Below are 12,605 nucleotides of genomic sequence, written 5' to 3'. Positions count from 1 at the left end.
ACAAAAAGACAGATCCTTTATCATTTAGCTACAAAATAGCAGGTCAGCAACTGGAAGCAGTTAATACCATAAATTATCTGGGAGTACGCATTAGGAGTGATTTAAAATGGAATGATCATATAATGTTGATTGTCGGTAAAGCAGATGCCAGACTGAGATTCATTGGAAGAATCCTAAGGAAATGCAATCCGAAAACAAAGGAAGTAGGTTACAGTACGCTTGTTCGCCCACTGCTTGAATACTGCTCAGCAGTGTGGGATCCGTACCAGATAGGGTTGATACAAGACATAGAGAAGATCCAACGGAGAGCAGCGCGCTTCGTTACAGGATCATTTAGTAATCGCGAAAGCGTTACCCATAGATAAACTCCAGTGGAAGACTCTGCAGGAGAGACGCTCAGTAGCTCGGTACGGGCTTTTGTCAAAGTTTCGAGAACATACCTTCACCGAAGAGTCAAGCAGTATATTGCTCTCTCCTACGTATATCTCGCGAAGAGACCATGAGGATAAAATCAGAGAGATTAGAGCCCACACAGAGGCATACCGACAATCCTTCTTTCCACGAACAATACGAGACTGGAATAGAAGGGAGAACCGATAGAGGTACTGAAGGTACCCTCCGCCACACACCGTCAGGTGGCTTGCGGAGTATGGATGTAGATGTAGATGTAGAACACTTGTCTCATCTTTCTGTCCCCCCCCCCCCCCCCACCTTTTCAGTGTTTTCCACACGTTCCTCTCGTGGCCGATTATGCGGAGAATCCCTCATTTCTCACCTTACCAGTCCAACTTATTTTCATCACCCTTCTACCGCACCACATTTCAAACGCTTCAATTCTCTTGTATTCCGGTTTTCCCACAGTCCACGGTGCACTTTCACACAGTGCTGCCCTCCAAACTACTTTCTCAGAAATTTGTCTCAAATTTAGTGATAATCACAAACAAAGCTATGTGAGATATAAAATTAAAGAGGGAAGAGCAATAACGATCAGAGAGCTGAGCTGAATCCGAAACCATCAGCGATGGTTTCATATCAGGCCTCCGGAGAAGTTGCGAAGTCCGCACATCCGAGAGCAGAGGTGTGAGTCAGACACTACAGAACAATGAACAGCATTCAGTGCCGTCACATCCCACCGTGCTGGACATTTACGAGAGGCATCCGCTGTTATGTGGATCTACCGATGAAGTCTATTACTGTGCAACTGTTGTCGGCATAGTGTTCGTTTGGAATCCTCGAGCTTTCCCAGCTCGAACGAGTACAAATGTTTTCGCGTGTTGTTTACTTTCGTGAAGCGAATGGCTGATGTGCGACCTGGCAATCAAACCGACGTCGGCAAGGCAGGTGGAAACACGCCAAAAAGCCACATGCAAGTGGGCACGCAAATCGCCTGCGTCAGCCTCGGCCTCGGCCGGAATCTCTCGCAATTCAGGAACTTGTTTTGCTCTCGTCACCTCAACAACACGGCTCACCGACACTGTTGCGTAACATAGTACATTGTGTAACACTACTAGAGAGACGTTCAACTCTGCGTAGGAAGTTTAGTTTTGTGTCGTAGCTTGGGGAAAATCTGTCTCACATTTGCTGATGTTGAGGACGTTGGCATTTTCTAGTGTAAGGTTAGTAATAAAAGCGAGAAGTGAAAAAGGGTAGAAACATCCCATACATGGTTCAAATGGCTCTAAGCACTATGGGACTTAACATCTGAGGTCTTCAGTCCCCTAGAACTTAGAACTGCTTAAAGCTAACTAACCTAAGGACATCACACACACCCATGCCTGAGGCAAGATTCGAACCTGAGACCGTAGCAGCAGCGCGGTTCCGGACTGAAGCGCGTAGAACCGCTCGGCCACAGCGGCCGGCTCCCATACATGGATGGCATTACAACCGGAACACAAGCTAGGACACAAGGACGGCTCCAGAAAAGACCGTGTTGAAGGAAACATGTCGTCATTATGCCGATTTCATTTACGAAAAATACAGAAATGTCATCAAATGGGGGTTTGAACACCACTCTCACTGCATACGAGCTCTATGCCTTAACCAGAGCACCACTTCTAATACTCTAGAGCCATTCCGTTTTGATTTTAGAAAGATCCGACACTGTTTATATTGTTAAATTTATTACCTACCCGAAAGGCACATGATCCTTTCTTCGCCTCATATTGTTCCGTTTCTGTTTGTCTACTGTGTGTAAGGATGGGGGAAGGGGGAGCAGGATATTTACTTCGAAGTCGTGGAGTCTAAATATAAGACAAGTGACTCTACAAGCACGTGTCATAGAGGAGGCGTATTGGATTTCAGAATACTGGAGCACCCTTCAGTCGACTATAACGTCTGGAACACCCAGTTTCATGTTTACTCAGCGCGCCAGGAATAAACGGTGGTTGACATCCCTTCTTAAATCGAGTCCCGTTGCCTCATTTTAGTGGTGACCTGGTTAGGCTAAAAGCAGCTCCACAGTCATGTGTACACGGTTTCTTAAACGCGCGCCTTGCACGTCGAAGGATACCTCTATCATTAACTGTCGTAAGATATTTCATCAAACTGCGGCAAAGGTTTGAAATGAATGCGAAAAGCCTTCACAGCAATTACCCCACTAAAGAACGACAGGAACAGTAAAAAAACCGAATGTTCAAATGTGTGTGAATTCCTAAGGGACCAAACTGCTGAGGTCATCGGTCCCTATACTTACACGCTACTTAAACTTAACTTACGCTAAGAACAACACACACTCCCATGCCCGAAGGAAGACTCGAACCTCCGGTGAGGGGGGGGGGGGGGGGCGCAACCCGTGACATGGCGCCTCTAACCACGAGGCCACTCCAAGCGGCAACAGTAAAAACCGTATATAAACAGTGAGCAGGAGGCTCTCAGAGCAACTATCCGTACCAAGTATGAAATTTTCTTGTCGTAAACTCACTGAAAAATTAATGTTTTTCGATGAATGACAACAATATAAGCGTTTCCATAAATTAGTTTTAAGGACTTAAGGTTTATCTTACGTTAAAAGCTACACCGGTGTACTTCACTGCGCGTGATACGAGGATAATAGATATTGCAATAAGGACTACATAAATAGTAAAGTCACTGGAGTTGGAACTCATAATATCCCAGCGTCGATTGCTACCTTGGTGGAGACAGAGCGAACGCTATTAGCGTTGCAGACTGCAGATGTTGTTTTAACGATAATTTTGTGAACAAATCTGTGTTTGACGAGAATAGCTTGACGGAGAGCTTCGTAAAGCATAAATAAAGTAACATTTTAAAGGAGAAGTCCATAACAAATTACTAAAATTTATGTCTTGTTTGCTTTGTCTGAAAGTTACTTCACCATTACACGTATCAATACATATATAGTTCATCAAAAGTAGATTTATATATCACTGTCACACATCTCTCGTTCTCCGGAGAATGAGAGGTTATCGACAGTATGTAAATTCGAGTAGTGCATGACAGTAGAAAGCAGTGAAATAAAATATTTATGGTGCGCAGCAATCAGCCACAAATTGATTTTAGGTTACTTTATTCAAAAAGCACCGTTACCAGTTTCGAATTCATAAAATGCATCATCAGACGGCTTTTATGCTTCGTCAAAACATGTAATACATTGGTTTACTGGTTAATTTCCCTAGTATAAACAATAATTAACAATTAGAAATGTGTAATAATGTGACTGCGCTACAGATTTCTGTTAGCATGCAATTTACATGAAATGTATGTCTGGAGCATTTGTTTTTGCGGTTTCCTTCCAGTGAATTATATTCGCAAATATGTTTGTATTTTCACCGGCAAATACGTTGGTTTGCATTATATAGCTCTCTCATTTGGGTCACAAAACGAATTTCCAATGTGCACCTAGTGTTTTGACTCACAAAATATGAAAACGTATACAGAGTACAAAGCACACGAGTGTCAAAGATGCTGCGATACAATGATAGAAAGGTACGGCATTTTTGGGAAAGGAACTGTAAATTACTATTGAGTTAACCTCCAAAAATATTTTCCATTAAATGTATGGCATTAAATACAAACAGATAAATTACATTTTGTAAATTATAGCGTTACAAGCGATAGAGAAACAAACGTGGAAAACGAAGTATGTGAAATCCTTATGCGATATTTGAACAGTGATGATTATAGTACATTAAAAAATTTCAGTATGTAGTGCAACGAATAATACTGGCTATGTAGATACGTACAATATTACAAGATTAGTTACGTGATCTGCAGGTAGGTGCTCAACCGTTATTTATATTGGATTGTGGAAAGTACTTGCAGGAAGATTTTCAGGAAAGGAGTTTTAGCCGTGTGTGTGTGTGGGGGGGGGGGGGGGGGGGGGGGGGAGGGGGGGGTATTTCTGTTCCTTCTAACAGATTCATAGTGGCTCCTCCTTTTTCTGCTAAATGTAGTATTTCATGTTGCTTTCAATGTTTCTCGCGGAATATGGACTGCAAATTTAGATCTGTTCAAGTTTACAAGCCATATAACATCAATGTGTTCTTTTAACCTAGTCTCGAAACTTCTGCCTGTCTGACCAATGTAGAATTTTGTGCACTAATCACAACGGAGCATGTATATTCCTAATTACCTGTAGGGGGCCTTGAAAGATTTACATCATGGATCACTTTTTGCTGTAATTTGGTGTTAGCAGAGAAGCAGAGAAGGCGATTTGAAGATTCTTCTTCTTAAATAAGTTTGCAATTTGGTATGATCGTGGGCATATGTATGGGAAAACAGTATATTTAGATTTGGATTCAGCAGGCGGCTATTCTGTGCAACTGTGGTTTTCGTTTTTATTTTGTTGTGGAGCTCGTCCATTATTATAGCATCATAGCCATTATTGTGAGCAACTACTTTAACTATACAGATTTCATTATGTTGATCTGAGTGACATTTACTTTTTGCATTTAGTGTACTATGGATTTTAAACATGTCATTTTGAGTTCGCTGGGATGACATGATGAGTTTGTCAATTGCTCATACAGGGTGTTTCAAAAATGACCGGTATATTTGAAACGGCAATAAAAACTAAACGAGCAGCGATAGAAATACACCGTTTGTTGCAATATGCTTGGGACAACAGTACATTTTCAGGCGGACAAACTTTCGAAATTACAGTAGTTACAATTTTCAACAACAGATGGCGCTGCAAGTGATGTGAAAGATATAGAAGACAACGCAGTCTGTGGGTGCGCCATTCTGTACGTCGTCTTTCTGCTGTAAGTGTGTGCTGTTCAAAACGTGCAAGTGTGCTGTAGACAACATGGTTTATTTCTTAGAACAGAGGATTTTTCTGGTGTTGGAATTCCACCGCCTAGAACACAGTGTTGTTGCAACAAGACGAAGTTTTCAACGGAGGTTTAATGTAACCAAAGGACCGAAAAGCGATACAATAAAGGATCTGTTTGAAAAATTTCAACGGACTGGGAACGTGACGGATGAACGTGCTGGAAAGGTAGGGCGACCGCATACGGCAACCACAGAGGGCAACGCGCAGCTAGTGCAGCAGGTGATCCAACTGCGGCCTCGGGTTTCCGTTCGCCGTGTTGCAGCTGCGGTCCAAATGACGCCAACGTCCACGTATCTTCTCATGCGCCAGAGTTTACACCTCTATCCATACAAAATTCAAACGCGGCAACCCCTCAGCGCCGCTACCATTGCTGCACGAGAGACATTCGCTAACGATATAGTGCACAGGATTGATGACAGCGATATGCATGTGGGCAGCATTTGGTTTACTCACGAAGCTTATTTTTACCTGGACGGCTTCGTCAATAAACAGAACTGGTGCATATGGGGAACCGCAAAGCCCCATGTTGCAGTCCCATCGTTCCTGCATCCTCAAAAAGTACTGGTCTGGGCCGCCATTTCTTCCAAAGGAATCATAGGCCCATTTCTTAGATCTGAAACGATTACTGCATCACGCTATCTGGACATTCTTCGTGAATTTGTGGCGGTACAAACTGCCTTAGACGACACTGCGAACACCTCGCGGTTTATGCAAGATGGTGCCCGGCCACATCGCACAGCCGACGTCTTTAATTTCCTGAATGAATATTTCGATGATCGTGTGATTGCTTTGGGCTATCCGAAACATACAGGAGGCGGCGCCAGACATGAACCCCTGTGACTTCTTTCTGTGGGGACACTTGTAAGACCAGGTGTACCGCCAGAATCCAGAAACAATTGAACAGCTGAAGCAGTACATCTCATCTGCATGTGAAGCCATTCCGCCAGACACGTTGTCAAAGGTTTCGGGTAATTTCATTCAGAGACTACGCCATATTATTGCTACGCGTGGTGGATATGTGGAAAGTATCGTACTACAGAGTTTCCCAGACCGCAGCACCATCTGTTGTTGAAAATTGTAACTACTGTAATTTCGAAAGTTTGTCTGCCTGAAAATGTACTGTTGTCCCAAGCATATTGCAACAAACGGTGTATTTCTATCGCTGCTCGTTTAGTTTTTATTGCCGTTTCAAATATACCGGTCATTTTTGAAACACCCTGTATGTGAAGGCCCCAGGGCTAAGGAAAGCTAGATGCACAGGGCACTAAACATGTGCGCGTCATTCATGCGATTAGACTGCACTGAGCAGCTTATATAATTGCAATAGTAAAAGAAAAGAAAATCGTGTCATGTATAAGGCCTCTGTTAATTTAAAATGATATAAAATTAAACAAATATAAAAGCGTGTATAGAAACTGAACGTGGAAACAGTCTTGTAACAGCGTGAGACAGCAACGACATTTCATCGTGTATGTAGTAAAATTGATACTAAAATTAGTAAATACACTATAATTTTATTAAAGCTACCTGCTAAAATGGAGTAACTTCCGTAGAGCATTAAAGAAGTTTACAAGTAGCAGCTTAAAAATAGAGCAACACTGCAACGCCATTTCGCCGGGTGTGTAGTAAACAGTACTATTAAAAATAATAAATACCGTAAAGAAAGGGAGTATTATGGACTAAAATTTCTTAAAAACTAATTGCTAAAACAGAGAAACATCTGCTTAGCAAAGAGGTACTCTTCCAACTGACAATGGAATATGTGAGATTTATCTCATTTTTTGTTTTCTTTTACATCTGTTGAAAATAGTGTCTATCTAATAGTGTGCTTTTTCCTGTACGATGCTTCGGGAGATGTTCAGCTATCTATTATTCTCATGCACTATGCATACAATGCAACACAACCGTTTCCTGCGACAGCTGAGAACATGTTAATCGAGACAATCCGAAGGTTCTTACAGCACTTGTTGAGTTTATGTCGATAGCTGATTTTACTGTATGAATTAGTGTCTATGTTAGTCTGTGACGAATTCCTCGTGATACGCTATCACGACAAGTCGAATACATTATTTAAATGCGCGTTACCGTGTGTCATGTTCTTTAGCTGGCAATATATCGTTTGTTCTCACATTTAGATCATTAAATAATTTATTTTATAAGTTGGAAATGCAAGATACATTGTAAAACAGTAATATAGTGTACAGCCGACGGCCTTGCCAGCGTGGTAACACCGGTTCCCATCAGGTCATCGAAGCAAAGCGATGTCGAGCTTAGCTAGCACTTGAATGGGTCACCGTCTAGGTCTGCCAAGTGCTGTTGGCACGCGGGGTGCAATTAGCCCTTGCGAGGCCAACTGAGGAGCCACTTGATTGAGAAGCAGCGGCACCAGTCACGAAAACTCACAATAGCCGGGAGAGCGGTATGCTGACCATATGCCCACCACCTAAGGTCTAAGGATGACACGGCGGCCGGTCGGTACCGTGGGGCCATGGAGGCCGTTAAGGCGGTGTTCGTTTCTTTTGTTTTTTAATATCAGCGTAGAAGCACTGTTGGATCTTATCGGTGGATATGGCAATTTTAAAATAATTTAAAAGAAGAAGTGTGCAGTCTTATCCAGCCTGCATAACACAGTCTACAAAACCATTGTCCGGAAAAGGGAGGTTCTATATTTACCGATCCGGCACACAGATATAATCTGACAGGAAGTTTCACGACCAGTACTTGTAGCAAGTTGCACCAGAGTAGCTGACTTCATCGTTTTCCCCATTAGCGCTAAAAACTAATTTATCTGCCTATTGTAAATATTACACGTCCATCTGGACGCACACGTACCATTGTTGCTCCAGTAATGGCTGTTTCCTTCAATCATAAATTTGGCCGTTCCAGCCACAACCAGAACTGTGGTAGTGTTTTGTCACATTGCAAGCCGGAGAGGTGCACTTACATCATCATAATCATTGTTAGAACTATTTTTAGGGATCATTCAAGAGGATTATTCGCTTAATACAAGAATATTGCACTAAAACTGATTTATTCCGCCTTCGAGAGTCTCCTAGTGTCGCCGCTGACAGTGTCTCTGCCCTTGAAGTTCACTGGAAAGTTAACACCAGCGGGGACGGACAACTTGCAATACACTTACCAGTAGCTCGTTGTGGATACACAGCTGCAACGCAACGACGGATGTGAATACTTCGTTGTTTCCCAGCAACTGCCTAGCAGTGTGCACACTGCCTGACAGAAAAAAGGGAAGCACCAATAAGAAATGCTCTGATTTCAGTGTACTTTGTACACGTACACACCATCGGTGAGTATGTGAATGATTAGATGTACAATTCGAACGACCACGGTACCGCGCACTTGTATGAGACACCGTTATTCACACTTGACTGAGATTGGAAGGGGTCTCACTGTGGTTCTCCATTGGCCGGCTGGTCGAATCGTGCTATAGCCAGATTTATGATCCGGCCGCTGTGACCGAGCGATTCTAGGCGCTTCAGTCCGGAACCGCGCTGCTGATACGGTCGCAGGTTCGAATCCTGCCTCGGGCATGTATGTGTGTGATGTCCATAGATTAGTTAGTTTTAAGTAGTTCTAAGTCTAGGGGACTGATGACCTCAGATGTTAAGTCCCATAGTGCTTAGAGCCATCTGAACCACCCAGATTTATGGGGCATCTGGATGTAACAGTGGCTCAGTGTTGCACTGTATGGGAATGACAGACAGGAATACTGGTCTCCAGAGCTCTGGTCGACCAAGTCCAACCACCACAAGGGGCTGTACCACGGGTTTCCACTTGGCTGGCTGGTCTAATCGTGCTGCATCCAGATTTATGGGGCGTTCGGATATGACAGTGGCTTAGTGTTGGACTGCATGGAAACACGTCATCAAGGTTCTGGTCGAACAAGTCTGACCACCACAAGGGAGGCTCGCCGTCTTGTGCACCAAGAATATCTTAACCCATTCACATCTGCATCTGTCACCTGAGAACAAGTAATGCACTTCCTGCAACATCCTGTGTCGTCCCACATCCTTGATCGGAGAATAGGAGCAGCCGGACCAAGGAATTACTCTCTCATGTGTAGGCTAGCGTTAGTATCACGGTAGAAACGGCAGCTTTGGAAGTGGTGCGTAGGCCGGTAAGTGTGGACTGCTGATAAATGGCGTTGCAACGTGTTTAGCGGAGAATCGTGATTCTACACTACCCCTGATGACCGTTGGCGATTTTTTCGGCGACCTAGAGATACATTAAGTTATTCCATTGTTTTGGAGAGCCATAGCGGTGTTACTCCAAGCTTCATGGTATGTGAAGCCGTCGATATGGCTCCAGGTCACGGGAGGCAGTTATTGAGGGAATTCTAACGGCACAACGGTATACCACGGACATCCTTCATCTTCAGGCAACAGTACTGTGGTCATTTTTCAACAGGACAATGCTCGTCCGCAAATGAACTGTCTGCATGATGTTGCAGCACTGTCATATCCAGAAAGGTCCTCAAATGGTTCAAATGGCTCTGAGCACTATGGGACTTAACTTCTGAGGTCATCAGTCCCCTAGAACTTAGAACTACTTAAACCTAACTAACCTAAGGACATCACACACATCCATGCCCGTGGCAGGATTCGAACCTGCGACCGTAGCGTTCGCGCGGTTCCAGACTGTAGCGCCTAGAACCGCTCGACCACCCCGGCCGGCAAAGGTCCTCAGACCTGTCCCAGTAGTACATGGGTGCTCGTATGTGCCAGTATCTAGGATACTAGGATTCGAACCTGCGACCGTAGCGTTCGCGCGGTTCCAGACTGTAGCGCCTAGAACCGCTCGACCACCCCGGCCGGCAAAGGTCCTCTGACCTGTCCCAGTAGTACATGGGTGCTCGTATGTGCCAGTATCTAGGATACCAAGGACCAGTTACAACATTCATGCGTCAGCTTTCCCCAAGAGAGGATACGACTGTAAGATAATTTTTCCAACCAAATCAGTGCATGCATACAGGCCCGAAAGGGTGCAACGTCGTACTGCTAAGTGTACTCCTGCTGCCACGTTTTTTGTAAATTTGACTCGTTTTTGCAGTCACTGGAATAACATCACATACCCTCTCAATCTGTGATGTTTTATTTCGTTTCGTCTTCTCAGTAGCTCGGTACGGGCTTTTGTCGAAGCTTCGAGAACATACCTTCACCGAAGAGTCAAGCAGTATATTGCTCCCTCCTACGTATATCTCGCGAAGAGATCATGAGGATAAAATCAGAGAGATTAGAGCCCACACAGAGGCATACCGACAATCCTTCTTTCCACGAACAATACGAGACTGGAATAGAAGGGAGAACCGATAGAGGTACTCAAGGTACCACACCGTCAGGTGGCTTGCGGAGTATGGATGTAGATGTAGATGTCTGTGCGCTTTACTTTTTTGTTAGGTAATACTTATTTACTGACAACACACGATTCCGACGTGAGTTTCAGATCGAAGCTTCAAATGTCTGGGTGAGATAATCCTACACATATAAAGTGACCCATGGCTGTCAAATACTGGTAACATTCGCAAGTTATGGAACAACTGAAAGAATCAAAGCAGTCAGTGAGTACATCGGCAATCTGCATGCTCCCTCTGAGTTTCTGAAATACCTGAACTGGGAGCTTATTACTAGCACCGTCACACAAACATACGTGGAGTAAGCTCGGAACAGGTATACAAGTTCTCCTGCCTTAGACCTGGAGGCACTGACATCTGAAATATGTCTTGGGAACTGGCCAGTAGCAAAGTGGTAATTGCTACGTCATCTGCCCCTACAATTACTTGATTCTTAAAATGATCTTCACCAGCTAACGACACCGCTTATTTATGCAGTATTTGGAGTGCGTATCTAGCAATTTTTCTGCTTGTACGTATCAGTCCCGCGGCAGTATATGTCCTTTTCTCTGACACAAATAAAAAAGTAAATGAGCTTTGCTTTTTGATCATGGTTAAACCAGTCGAGTGGCTCTTACAGGCACATTCTAAAGACAAAGCAGGTCTGTTCTATCCTCTGTGAAGGTGCCAAGATGTTGTCTGAGACGGAAGTACGTTCGTGAACATAAAAATCCACATATTCACTGTCAGGATGAAAAACTCTGAGGTACGAGTATAGTCCGTTGACACAACTGTTCTGTATTTCGAAACTTGTTTTCATGAAACACAAAACCAAATCTTTTAAGGAACAGGAAAATTACATACACAATCCACCAAAATCATTGTTTTGTTCTGAAGAACAACCTGTACGCATTTGAGTTGGGTATTATCCGAACTCTTCGTTTTAATCTGCTATCAGTCTCATTATTTATTTATTTTTAATGCAATACATTGCTAAATGTTTCTAGCTCGGTTTTCTCATCATCAAGCATTTTGAACTGCATGCACAACAAACTAAAATTACTGAAATACGCTAATATTAATTGTTTATTAATTGACAAATGATGTGTAATGTAGTCTTGACGTAGTTACTTCTTGTGAGAAATGGGGTGGTGGAGGGAGGTGGCGGGGGAAAGACGGTGAGGAAGTGATATCCACTAATGTGTGCTGTTGTTGTTATGTTGAGTTGAATGTGGAATTACACTATGTAACTTGAGTTGGCCTCTGAAAGATATTTTTCGTCAGTTGGTGCTGTGTCTGAATTGTTTAGCATTCACTCAGCAAGTCATTAGTTTTACTTACGATTTCTGCTTTCTAGCTTTCATCTCTGACGTATTCCTTTGTAGAACCACTATAATGTATTGCAGAATTACATTCCGAAAACATAAATACTGAGCACTCAGCACTAAACAGCTTGCTGCAGAAATTTCTGAATTTGCTGCAGAACTTTGTCTGTAGCTGCAATAAACACTCAAAAAAATTCTTCCATTACGGTGGGTATGCAGTTTGCGTCAAGATATTGATTATCAGTTAAGCTTAGTTTAGTACGGTAGACGTAAGTCGCGTCAGTGGTAAACAGTTGACAACCTAACTATTATTAGCAAAAAAATCGATTATCATAGAATCGATAATAGATATCCTGAGGCAAACCACATGTTCAGGCATATCACTGATGTAAAAGAAACGTCTAGAACACTTCCCTAATATTTTTGTGAATTACCTTCTAGAAAGATGATATATGATGTGAGTTGATGTGACGACAGGTTGTTTCAGACAAATCGGTATGTTTTTGTGTCAGGTGAAACTTCTTATTCACGTAATGGTGAGCTTCTCGGTATACAGTCGAGTAGTTGTTCCCGGTTTATGTATAATATATCGACGACCGATGCAGAAGTGCTGCGGGTTTTGCTGTTTTCGCTGGAGGGTGCG

This window comes from Schistocerca cancellata, chromosome 4, assembly GCF_023864275.1.
Source record: "Schistocerca cancellata isolate TAMUIC-IGC-003103 chromosome 4, iqSchCanc2.1, whole genome shotgun sequence".
Taxonomy (NCBI): domain Eukaryota; kingdom Metazoa; phylum Arthropoda; class Insecta; order Orthoptera; family Acrididae; genus Schistocerca; species Schistocerca cancellata.
The sequence above is the reverse complement of the archived record's forward strand: the minus strand, read 5'-3'. Positions refer to the sequence as shown.